This window comes from Pholcus phalangioides, unplaced genomic scaffold (genome assembly GCF_987345545.1).
Source record: "Pholcus phalangioides strain wild (caught in Gottingen) unplaced genomic scaffold, Ppha-v1.0 ptg000041l_1, whole genome shotgun sequence".
In the NCBI taxonomy this organism is placed as follows: domain Eukaryota; kingdom Metazoa; phylum Arthropoda; class Arachnida; order Araneae; family Pholcidae; genus Pholcus; species Pholcus phalangioides.
In genome coordinates, this window is record NW_028301627.1 from 4636317 (window position 1) to 4650156 (window position 13840).

Below are 13840 nucleotides of genomic sequence, written 5' to 3' on the forward strand. Positions count from 1 at the left end.
CCGTGATTTGATTAGGCGGTGACAAGCACCGACACAAACAGATGTCGTGACAGTGATTAGTTAAAAACCGGGACGTCTGGCCACCTTTTATAAAACTAGCAAAAAACTTGTGTTTTGCACTGGATGATCATTTAAGAGGTACGCAGTACATTTACAGATAACTAAAATGAGCCGAAGCACATTTACAGATCACTTAAATGAGGCAAAGCACATTTACAGATCACTTAAATGAGGCAAAGCACATTTACAGATCACTTAAATGACGCAAAGAACATTTACAGATCAGTGATTGACCATATTAGTGACAGAGTAACTGAATGTACGAGTAATCTAAGTGATAGTGATTGAATAATTTACCGTATGAGTGACCAAGTGAGTGATTGAGTGCATGAGTGGCCGAGTGATTGACCATATGAGTGGCGAAACGATTGACCGTATGAGTGACCGAGTGACTGACCATTTGAGTGATCAAGTAAATGAGTGAGTGGTTGACGGTATGAGTGACCAAGTAAGTGATCAAGCGAATGACCAAGTGATTGACCGTATGAGTGAACAAGTAAGTAAATGAGAGCGAGTGAGTGATGACATATTTACAGATCACATGAGTGACCTGGGCAAAGTTCCAGAACACTTAGAATACAATTAAAAGAAATATTACTCAAATTCCGTCCCGGAATATTATCAAATTTGGAATCCGATTTCACAGAGATGTTGGTATTACTCAAAATCCCCGCCCCCCCCAAACTACATTTATTTAATGTAGCCCTTCATTTCCCCACCACTCCGTAATTTTTTGGAATTCCAGCAATGATCGGTGACTTTGCAAAGTTATGACGTAATCACCAATTTTGTGACAGTTGACATTGGAAATCTTGTGCCGTATTTCCGGCAAAATTATAATAGAAAATGGCATGCGTATTTCTTATCACTTATAACTTTCAGGAATAGCCCTAGATGCTGAAAATCCTGGATAATACAGTCAAGTCAAGTCAATCCCACAAATGGGGCCGGAGCTGTCACACTGCAACTTGTTGCAGTGTGTCAACGTTAAAGTTTATTTATATATATTTATATTATACTAGGGGGGCTCTGCCCCCCTGCCGTCTTTCGCGGCCAACCCCCCTCCCCCACTTCTCTCCCGGACATATCTTGTTTATTTCGTCCCACTTCATCAGCGTGCTATGGAAAAGGGGAAAGGGACGTGTGAAAGCACCAGCCTACTGAAGAAGCGAATTTTAATGAAAATAATAATAAAGCAACAAAAAACAAATGAGATTCATCAAGTATCCCCAGAAAACTTCCCCATGGGGGTCCCCAGATTCAATTCGCTGAATTTCAGTGGGGCCCCACACTGGATATATCTTGGGCTACCGATGTGTTGCAAATTTTACAATGTGAAACCACAAAAATCAATGAGATACATTCAGGGGCACCGAATTACAACCTGCCAACATTTCCATGAAGCCCTGACCTGCAAGCTTGTCGGACACCCCCCTGTGAGAATTTTTCATTTTTATCAATTTTACAACGAATAAAATCCAGGGCCCCACATCCAGTAGCGGGGACACAATACGCAGATTTTTAGTGGGGCCCCAGACTGGCTATATCTCGGGTTTCGGCTGTGGCAAATTCTACAACAGAAAAGAATGAGATTCATCCAGGGCCCCCACAATCAAACCTGTAAACATGGGGCCCCCCGACTTGGAAGCTTGTCGGTCATCCCCCGGAGCGAGTGCCATGAAAAATTTTCATTTGTATTCGTTTTACCAACGAATAAAATCCAGGGCCCCCAAAATGAAACCTGTAAACATGGGGCCCCCGACTTGAAAGCTTGTCGGTCATCCCCCGGAGCGAGTGCCATGAAAAATTTTCATTTGTATTCGTTTTACCAACGAATAAAATCCAGGGCCCCCAACCAATTACCCGGGACACCAATTCGCATAGTTTTGGTGGGGCCCAAGACTGGCATTATCTCGGGCTTCGGCTGTTGCAAATTCTTCAACAGAAAAGAATGAGATTCATCCAGGGCACCCAAAATGAAACCTGTAAACATAGGGCCCCCGACTTGGAAGCTTGTCGGTCATACCCCGGAGCGAGTGCCATGAAAAATTTTCATTTGTATTCGTTTTACCAACGAATAAAATCCAGGGCTCCCAACCAATTACCCGGGACACCAATTCGCATACTTTTGGTGGGGCCCCAGACTGGCTTTATCTCGGGCTTCGGCTGTTGCAAATTCTACAACAGAAAAGAATGAGATTCATCCAGGGCCCCCAAAATGAAACCTGTAAACATAGGGCCCCCGACATGGAAGCTTGTCGGTCATACCCCGGAGCGAGTGCCATGAAAAATTTCCATTTGTATTCGTTTTACCAACGAATAAAATCCAGGGCCCCCAAAATGAAACCTGTAAACATAGGGCCCCCGACTCCCTTTTTAAGAGGGAATTTCCACCACATCAATGATTTTAATATAATTAAAGTAAATTCTCTATTTTCGAAATATTGAGTTCGCTTAGAGATACGAAGCCCAGTAAACCTATGTATATATAGGCTGACCATGTTTTCTCGAGAGAAATACGGGACATTCAGATTCCAAATACGGGACATCGCCAATTACTGCCAAAAACAACGCCAAAACCAAACAAAGTTGCCAAATATTGTTGAAATTACGGAAAAATCACAATGGCGGGAAATGATGAATCGCTGCAAATTGCAGTGAATTAAAATGTATTGCACGAAAAACAAACGTTCAAGGCAAATGCGGGAGATTAATATTCACACATATAGTTGTAATTATCGTAAAATAATTTATGAGTAGAAAAATAATTTCAATCTTTGACTTCAATAAAGAATAAAAATTCAAGTAGGCTTCGTGTAAAATACGGGAAAAACCGGGACACTTTTGCCAAAAAGTCGGGACGGCCAAAAAAATAGAAAATACCGGGACTGTCCCGGGAAATATGGGACGTATGGTCACTCTGTGTATATAACATTGATTTTTTTCTGTGTGTGTATGCCTGTCTGTGTGTGTGTATGTTCTCTAAACAAATCTACAATTTTAGAGCGATCGTCACCAAATTTTGCATATGGGACCCGACTTGAACGATAGGCTATTTTAAAATTTCGTCTGAGCAGGGCAAATGCCCCAAATGGGCAAAAAACTGTCGGGCATCAATGGTTTTTGAGCCTCAACAATCACTTTCCGAACGTTTACTTTGGTTTCCGTGGTTCCCTAGCAATGCGTTTCAGATACGCATATGCCTTTACAATGGTTTGCCTCTTCTTTAATCCTGTTTTAGTATAATGTATATGCATAATAGTAGTTTATGACTTTATAACGGTTTGCCACATTTTCAATACTCTTAGTAATGAGGATTTTTGTGATTTATTATATTTTAAAAAAGTATATATATATCTATACACACACACACATATATACACACACATATCTATTCTATAATATAAAATCACAAACAAACTCGAAAAGGGCTTGTTGCTAAGCAACCGAGTGACGGAAACTCTGTTACGGAAGTGGGTTCGATTCATATATCGATATTCACATTCATATATCGATATGATATCATATATCGATATTGGGTCGATATTCACATATCGGGACCCATTTGACCCATCGGGACCATGTTATGTGCATGTACCAAGAGGCTCCTACATCCTACAGCAGAGCCCTTAGGCTGGAATTTAGATTTCGAGTCCCCAAACCAGCTTTTCAGGGGCCCCTCTGTGATTAATTTATAGTGATTATTATTATAGTGATTATTATATAGTGAGTATTATTTATTATCAAAAAGTGATAAGAATCGTTGTGGCCCCTGTCAGCCCTTCCTTTGTGGGGGGGGGGGGAGGTCCATGCCGAGAGGTATATATATGTATAATATACACACACAACAGCAGTGCTCCCAACACAGGGTCGGGGTACCCGGGGAAGATTTCACGTATACGTAAAAAGTTTTCATTTCCAGGGGCCCTTGATGGATCTCATTGTTCTCTTGCTGCTTTAACGTTGAAAAATTTCGATAGCGGAAGCAAAAGATATATCCAGTCTGGGGCCCCACCAAAAGTATGCGAATTGGTGTCCCGGGTAATTGGTTGGGGGCCCTGGATTTTATTCGTTGGTAAAACGAATACAAATGGAAATTTTTCATGGCACTCGCTCCGGGGGATGACCGACAAGCTTCCAAGTCGGGGGCCCCATGTTTACAGGTTTCATTTTGGGGGCCCTGGATTTTATTCGTTGGTAAAACGAATACAAATGAAAATTTTTCATGGCACTCGCTCCGGGGGATGACCGAAAAGCTTCCAAGTCGGGGGCCCTATGTTTACAGGTTTCATTTTGGGGGCCCTGGATGAATCTCATTCTTTTCTGTTGTAGAATTTGCAACAGCCGAAGCCCGAGATAAAGCCAGTCTGGGGCCCCACCAAAAGTATGCGAATTGGTGTCCCGGGTAATTGGTTGGGGGCCCTGGATTTTATTCGTTGGTAAAACGAATACAAATGGAAATTTTTCATGGCACTCGCTCCGGGGGATGACCGACAAGCTTCCAAGTCGGGGGCCCCATGTTTACAGGTTTCATTTTGGGGGCCCTGGATTTTATTCGTTGGTAAAACGAATACAAATGGAAATTTTTCATGGCACTCGCTCCGGGGGATGACCGACAAGCTTCCAAGTCGTGGGCCCCATGTTTACAGGTTTCATTTTGGGGGCCCTGTATTTTATTCGTTGGTAAAACGAATACAAATGAAAATTTTTCATGGCACTCGCACCGGGGGATGACCGACAAGTTTCCAAGTCGGGGGCCCCATGTTTACAGGTTTCATTTTGGGGGCCCTGGATTTTATTCGTTGGTAAAACGAATACAAATGGAAATTTTTCATGGCACTCGCTCCGGGGGATGACCGACAAGTTTCCAAGTCGGGGGCCCCATGTTTACAGGTTTCATTTTGGGGGCCCTGGATTTTATTCGTTGGTAAAACGAATACAAATGGAAATTTTTCATGGCACTCGCTCCGGGGGATGACCGACAAGCTTCCAAGTCGTGGGCCCCATGTTTACAGGTTTCATTTTGGGGGCCCTGGATTTTATTCGTTGGTAAAACGAATACAAATGGAAATTTTTCATGGCACTCGCTCCGGGGGATGGCCGACAAGCTTCCAAGTCGGGGCCCCCATGTTAACAGGTTTCATTTTGGGGGCCCTGGATTTTATTCGTTGGTAAAACGAATACAAATGAAAATTTTTCATGGCACTCGCTCCGGGGGATGACCGACAAGCTTCCAAGTCGGGGGGCCCTATGTTTACAGGTTTCATTTTGGGGGCCCTGGATGAATCTCATTCTTTTCTGTTGTAGATTTTGCAACAGCCGAAGCCCGAGATAAAGCCAGTCTGGGGCCCCACCAAAAGTATGCGAATTGGTGTCCCGGGTAATTGTTTGGGGGCCCTGGATTTTATTCGTTCGTAAAACGAATACAAATGAAAATTTTTCATGGCACTCGCACCGGGGGATGACCGACAAGTTTCCAAGTCGGGGGCCCCATGTTTACAGGTTTCATTTTGGGGGCCCTGGATTTTATTCGTTCGTAAAACGAATACAAATGCAAATTTTTCATGGCACTCGCACCGGGGGATGACCGACAAGCTTCCAAGTCGGGGGCCCCATGTTTACAGGTTTCATTTTGGGGGCCCTGGATGAATCTCATTCTTTTCTGTTGTAGAATTTGCCACAGCCGAAACCCGAGATATAGCCAGTCTGGGGCCCCACCAAAATTATGCGAATTGGTGTCCCGGGTAATTGTTTGGGGGCCCTGGATTTTATTCGTTCGTAAAACGAATACAAATGAAAATTTTTCATGGCACTCGCACCGGGGGATGACCGACAAGCTTCCAAGTCGGGGGCCCCATGTTTACAGGTTTCATTTTGGGGCCCTGGATTTTATTCGTTGGTAAAACGAATACAAATGAAAATTTTTCATGGCACTCGCACCGGGGGATGACCGACAAGCTTCCAAGTCGGGGGCCCCATGTTTACAGGTTTCATTTTGGGGGCCCTGGATGAATCTCATTCTTTTCTGTTGTAGAATTTGCCACAGCCGAAACCCGAGATATAGCCAGTCTGGGGCCCCACCAAAAGTATGCGAATTGGTGTCCCGGGTAATTGTTTGGGGGCCCTGGATTTTATTCGTTCGTAAAACGAATACAAATGAAAATTTTTCATGGCACTCGCACCGGGGGATGACCGACAAGCTTCCAAGTCGGGGGCCCCATGTTTACAGGTTTCATTTTGGGGCCCTGGATTTTATTCGTTGGTAAAACGAATACAAATGAAAATTTTTCATGGCACTCGCACCGGGGGATGACCGACAAGCTTCCAAGTCGGGGGGCCCATGTTTACAGGTTTGATTTTGGGGGCCCTGGATGAATCTCATTCTTTTCTGTTGTAGAATTTGCCACAGCCGAAACCCGAGATATAGCCAGTCTGGGGCCCCACTAAAAATCTGCGTATTGTGTCCCCGCTACTGGATGTGGGGCCCTGGATTTTATTCGTTGTAAAATTGATAAAAATGAAAAATTCTCACAGCGGGGGTGTCCGACAAGCTTGCAGGTCAGGGCTTCATGGAAATGTTGGCAGGTTGTAATTCGGTGCCCCTGAATGTATCTCATTGATTTTTGTGGTTTAACATTGTAAAATTTGCAACACATCGGTAGCCCAAGATATATCCAGTGTGGGGCCCCACTGAAATTCAGCGAATTGAATCTGGGGACCCCCATGGGGAAGTTTTCTGGGGATACTTGATGAATCTCATTTGTTTTTTGTTGCTTTATTATTATTTTCATTAAAATTCGCTTATTCAGTAGGCTGGTGCTTTCACACGTCCCTTTCCCCTTTTCCATAGCACGCTGATGAAGTGGAACGAAATAAACAAGATATGTCCGGGAGAGAAGTGGGGGGGGGGGGGTTGGCCGCCAAAGGCGGCAGAGCCCCCCTAGTATATATATATTATTATTATTATGTATATATATATATATAACATAAATATATATATAAATAAACTTTAACGTCCAGACACTGCAACTGCAATTTGTTGCAGTGTGACAGCTCCGGCCCTATTTGTGGTCTTGACTTGACTTGACTTTATTATACAGGGTTTTCAAGCATCTATGGCTATTCCCTGTAGTGAAGATGACTCTTTTCTGGTAAAACGCGATAAGCGATGAGGACGGCTCTGATGGTGAAGGTTATAAGTGATAAGAAATATGCATGCCAATTTGCAATATAATTTTGCTTGAAATACGGGCACAAAATCTCCAATTCTCGCCAATGGCGCAAATTTTTGCCAAAAGTTTTGACGAACAATCGCCAAATACTTCTGTCACCAAAAAGTTCTCAACTGTCACAAAAAGGGAACTAATTGTCTGTAAAACGCCGCTTATTTCCAGATCGCTTAATTGACCCGATGCGGTTTAATTAGACGAGGACCTACAATTTATTGCCGATTACGAACGGCAGCTTTATTTTTATACTCACCGAGAGGTTGGTACGCGAACCCTCTGATGTGGGACCTAAAATCCACTCCACCCGTTTCTTGGGGAGGGAAAACTTTTAGTGTAGGGTGGACGGCTCTCTTCTGCCGGACCGACCCGATTTGAAATTTAGTTTAAAAATTAATGCAATGTGTAATACACACGAGTTCTCTTGCTACGGGGCGTTCGCTAGGACAGGGGATGATGGTGAGTAACTGTTGTTTTTTTTTAATTTTTGAGTGGCTTTTGGGAGATTTTCCTATCGTTTTATCAGCTTTTATTTAACACTCCACGCCCATGGAGGAAAGAATAACAGGAGGTGACATCAGGAACGAAAATTGAAGCCGTTGTGGCAACCCTATGGGCTGACGAGTAAGCCCAAACAAACCGCTCTTTTCCCTATACTTAACATGTGTTTTGCCGGATCGAATTCTCTTAAAATATTAATAACTAAATAAATTTAAGCACCATGACCATTTAATGCGTCTTCAGGTGATCTACATGATCCAATGATGGGGAAAGATAAAACTTTATCCTTGTATAAGGGATTTTTATATTTTTAATTTATTTTTGAAAGGGGAAGATCATTTTTCACTCTCGACTCGTCATAAGTTTTTAGTTCAGTGTTTCAATTTATTTTAAAAATTTCATGCCTAGATGAGCGTTGAAAACTCTGGGGGTAAGACGGGGGAGCCACGAGAAAAAAATATGGTTCAAAGGGGGCCACGGGCAAAAAAAGGTCGAGAAACACTGGATTAGGCGATGACAAGAACCAACACAAACAGATGTCGTGACAGTGATCAGTTAAAAACCGGGACGTCTGGCCACCTTTTATAAAACTAGCAAAAAACTTCTGTTTTGCACTGGATGATACGTTTTTACGTTTTTAAATATGACCACTTATCGAAACTGCTATATATTCGTACAGTGGAAACTCTCTTAACGGCCCACGGCACATTTACAGATCATTTAAGAGATAAGTAGTACATTTACAGATCACTAAAATAAACCGAAGCGCATTTACAGGTACGACATTTAGCCACCAGCTCTGGATAACGAACGGCGTACTGCATGTTGTACGCCGCGCAACTTTTTTGAAGAATTTCTTAAAATCGAACAACCGCTGGGGGGCAGTTACGGCAAAACAGCCAAACACTATCAGTCTTTGAAATAAGACAATATGGTCAAAATTGTATGCTCTCTCTTTAAATATTTTAAGCACGTTATCTTTGTCAATGACATCAAAACAAAACAAAAACCACTTACCCGCTCGCCGGGAATTTTTGGATCTAATAAACTCGCTCAGGTCGTCTGGAACATGCACGTTCGCCCTTGGCGAAAGTTCAAAGAAGGCATCATCGAACGATGACTCATCGGATGGTCCGGCACAAGCACCTAGATCGTCCTCTCCGCAACTGTCGCAAAACAACTTCCAAGCTGCTTCCAAATCGCTTGATTTATCCTTAGCCGATGGATCATCCACCCATTCACCACGTCGTCTGCGAATAAATCCCCTACGGATTTCCCTATCCCTAATACATAAGAATTCACAAAGAATCTCTTCCCCTGGTCGCATGGTGCGGGTTCCGTACACGACCGTTCCATATTCCCGGCGAGAGAGTAATGAAAAATAGCATTTCTTATCGCTCATAACCGCGACCTCCATGACGTCACACAAAGCCGTTTCTTTCCCTTAACATTTTCGATAATCGCTTATCATGTTTCACCACTACGAGAGCTATAGCTGTCACACTGCAACGTGTTGCAGTTGCAGTGTCTCAACGTTGTACTTTCTTTAATCTTATGTTTATATCTTTCTTTATAATAATAATATTAATAATAATAATAATAAAACAGAAGAAGACACACAGAGGAATCCATATCACATGGGAAAGGGAAGAGGAATCCATATGACGATGTATTTACGAATTGCTGTGGATGGGAAAAGGAGAAACTGAACCAACCTTCAATAGACGTGTGTCTTCATCTACCTCACCCCCAACTATTAAATGATAAGTATCAGGAGAAGGGAAGACTCTCTCTCACGGGTCGCGGCTGAATTCTGCTGATTCCATGCCCGAAGTGAGTTTCGAAGGGCCGAGATTAACTCAAAGATCCGTAAAAATTGTTAAATTATGCATTTAAAAATATCGAAATATGGAGGAATTGAAGAGATATGTTCTAAAAATGTTTTCAATATGTTCCATGAAAATATTCAAAAATATACGGGGAAAAAAAAAAAAAATATATATATATATACAAGCTGATTCAGAAAAGATGGGGAAATCTTTAAGAGGTGATAGTACACACCGATACAAACAATTGTCATCAAAAAATGCAGGGCTAACATGAAACGCAAAAGCGGTAGCTCGTTTCGATGCGGCCGCTCGGCAAACGCTAAAATGGCATTCCTGTTGAAATTTACCCAAAATACACGTGCTGATCATTTAAGTGGCACGCAGTACGTTTACAGATCACTCAAATGACCCGCAGTGCAGTTTCACATCACTTAGGGCAACCTGCGACACATTTTCAAATCCGCGTCACAGGAATATTTACAGATCACCTAAGTCAAGAGTGCTCAATCATTAGGGGACTGCAGGCCACTTAATGGATTTCAAAAAGTACAGCTGGCCACTTATGCGATCTCGAACATTGCCGCCAGTCACTTAAGTGATCTGTAAATGCGTCGTGGGCCACTTAAATGATCTGGGACTACGCTGAGGGCCACTCAAGTGATGTGAAACTGCACTGCGGGTCAGTTAACTGATCTGTAAATGTGCTTTGGGTTATTTTAGTGATCTGTAAAAGTACTGCGTACCTCTTAAATAATCTGTAAATGTGCCGTGGGCCGTTAAGAGAGGTTCCACTGTAGCAATATGTATCATTTTCTAAAAGTGGTCATATTTAAAAACATTTCAATCATATATTTTGACAATTGCGACAGAAGCAAAACCTTCGGTTAAATGTGAAAGTCGTATAAACGAGGTTCTACTGCATATCGTACCTCCCGAATAGCGGACACTCCCCTTTATTAATCGGACGCACTCAAAAATGATGGAAAAATACGGATGGCAGATTGTGCGGAAGCGTGTTGGGGCGCTGTGGACCGCGCCGGTGGGGTCTTGTCGGGGCTGAGGGGGGTCGCGCCAGCAGTGATGCGCCTTGGGAATGGGGGGGTTTGGGTGTGTGGTTGTGCTTCTTGAGGGGTTGGCGGGATGTTGGTCCGAACCGGGTGTGCTTTCCCGGCCGGTTTGAGTTTTTTGCAGCACGCCCACGATCTCACGATCAATGAGCTTATATCACAAAAGCGACAGAGCCTGGGCGTGGTCAGTTCTACAGTATACTATAGTTATTGAAATAAAATAAGTTAACCCCCCCCCCCCCCGTATCCACGACCATGGAGGTACCTTGGGGGTATTTTAATGTTTTTCTTCAAGACCGTTCTACTTCAGCTTATGTAGAAAAATTTTGCAGCAACGAAATTTGGAAAAATTTATTTCATGCTTCACTGCCAATTCGAAATCTTTAGGGCCCATCAAAGTACTACATAACCACCTATGGGGGGGGGATGAAGAGGGGAATTATCTTTACAAAGATTGCTCACCCAATCACTTGGTCAATCATTCGGTCAAGATCCTCACGTGGTCCGCGGTACATTTCCAGATCGCGTAGAAGAAACGTAGACTATGTCGCTCACTGACGTAGTTTACGTTTCTTCTAAGTGATCTGGAAATATACCGCGTGTCAGCCACTTGAGTGGACTGTAAATGTGCCGTGGGTCAGAGAAATGAGTGATCTGTAAATGTACCACCGGCCACGTGAGGATCTAAGACTGCGCCACGGGTCTCTTAAATAAGCTATAAATGTGCCGCGGGCCACTTGCTTACGGAGGTGAAAACGGAAGTACCGCAGAGGCAGCATGAATGTACGCGGTGAGCGTTTTACTCACAGGTGGTTGCCCAATCCGCAAACATTTGCGAGCTTATTATTACTATGTTGCGCCATGTAGCACGTTTGCATTTCTTTTAGACCACGCAGTGTTTGATGAAAATCGTTTGTTTTTGTGTGTACTCTACCATCTCTTAAAGTTTTCCCCCATCTTTTTTGAATCACCCTGCAGATATGCATTCAGAAATGCCGAAGTTCTTCAAAACATAGAAAAATATGATCAAAAAATGGGAAAAAATGTCGCGCATTAAAAAATGCAGAAACATGACCTAAAAATGAAAAACGAGCACAAAAATATGCACTAAAATTAAAAAATTATTTCCTCATAAATGGAAAACAATAATAATATGCGTATCGAAAGCACTGAAGTATGCACTGAGAGAAAAAAATAATATGAGCAAGAAATGAAGAAAACATGCATTTAAAAGTGCATAAACATGCACTTTTTGAAAATACTTAAAAATATGACCTCAAAAAACAATCAATAGTTAAAATATTTTGTTGAAAAAAATTTAAGAAACTTGATTAAATTCGAAGAATAAAAAGATAAAAGCATCATATTATGAAAACCGTTGGTATAACGCGATTAATAGAAAAAATGCTGAAAATATGCTCTCATTCTAAAATTTCAGCAATTTTATGCATTACTTGGTCACCCACTTGATCACTCATGTGGTCACTCATACAGTCAAAGCAGGTGAAATGTCGGGGGTAAATTTCCGACTAACTTGATCACTCGAACATAATTACAGAATTTATAGAAATGCTGAAAAAAAACAACAAAAAAAACGTTTATGAAAGAAATAACTTGTGAAAAAATAATGATTTCCCTAATTGACGCAAATTTATAATTAATGAAAAATAGTTACAGAATCAGTGGTAACTGCAGAACTACTGATAGAAATAATTTCAGAATTATTGAGAATTGTTAATTGTGTAACTTTTTGTTTTTTTTTGGAGAAAATAATTTCATAATCGATGAAAATTTAAAATTATGGCAAAAATAATTTGTCAATGTTTTCGGCACAAATTTGATATTTAATAAAAGAAATAAGTGATTAACAAATTATTTAATTAACGAATAGAAGGAAATATTTAAAAAAAGGAAAAAAAGTTCAAATTTAACGGAAGAAATGAATTCGCAGTAAATAAAAGTGTAGATAGAAAATAATAAAATTGCAATAATTTAATAGAGGCTGTTTTTATTCACCGATAATTCCACGTATTGATTCTAAACGCAGAGATAAACATCACGGATGATCACAGAAACGGAAAAGGTGTTTTCTTCGATTCCAACTGCCAAAATGCGGATTGTGACGATAGCAGCAGCGATTCATAAGACGAAAGCTCGGCCGTCTTTTCTCCGATGCCAGAGATGTTTTGAAAAACGAGGCATGTTATGGCGCGACGACTTTTCGTCATGATTATGCTGCTTTCACGTATTGGAGTCGATGTTGTTGATGAATCCGACCGAGTTATATCTAATATAAATGAAATGAATGCACCGTGATCCTAGGCGTGGGAAAGAATGTAGGAAGATGTTATAACGAACATGTTAACATCAAATTAATACTTTGAGGGCTGTTATCATGACAGAGACGATGTTTGAAATGTAGCTTTTTTTCCTTTCCGTGGGAACGCGGTGCGGGATTATGACTAGAGTGCAAATGAAAAAAGAACACGACTTCCTCGGAGTTGAGGAAAGGAAAGCCCTATCGTATGCAAAAAACTTACACAAAGTCCTTCGGAAGAAACGAGACAGTTTTCATTTCCAGTTTTAATACCGATCAGTGAATTTTATAAAATAACGGAAAGGGTTAATTTTCGTAAATTATTTATTTCCCAATTTTGAGCTTCCATCGCGCTTAAGTGTGGAACAAATTACGAGCACAGTTCTAGCTTACTCCGTTTATCGAGTCATTCCGCTTACTAAGTCATATTTTTGCTCTCCCAAGAGGGACTCATTAACGAGGTTTGACTGTATTTATTAAATTCTCGCTAATTCGTGAATTGAAATGTCTCAGTTGAATATTATGCATGGATAAACTCAGCGGCTCAGTTTGCGCTTTCCCTTATGCCGCCCCATAAGTTTTGCTGCCCGGGCACTTGCCCCCCTATAGCAATGTTGCTCAACCGACGGGCTGCGGCCTGGTATTGGGACGTGATATCATTCACACCGGGCCGCGACTGATCTGCTTTTCCTTTTACCCCCATTCATGTTCCGTTAATCATGTGTGTGACCGGGTCTTCCACTTACAAAAATAAATGAAACCGGACCGCGTTCTATGAGAACCATTGTGCCCGATAGTTACGGCCCTGCTTCAAGTCTTTTATGTCGCCATCTGCGGAAG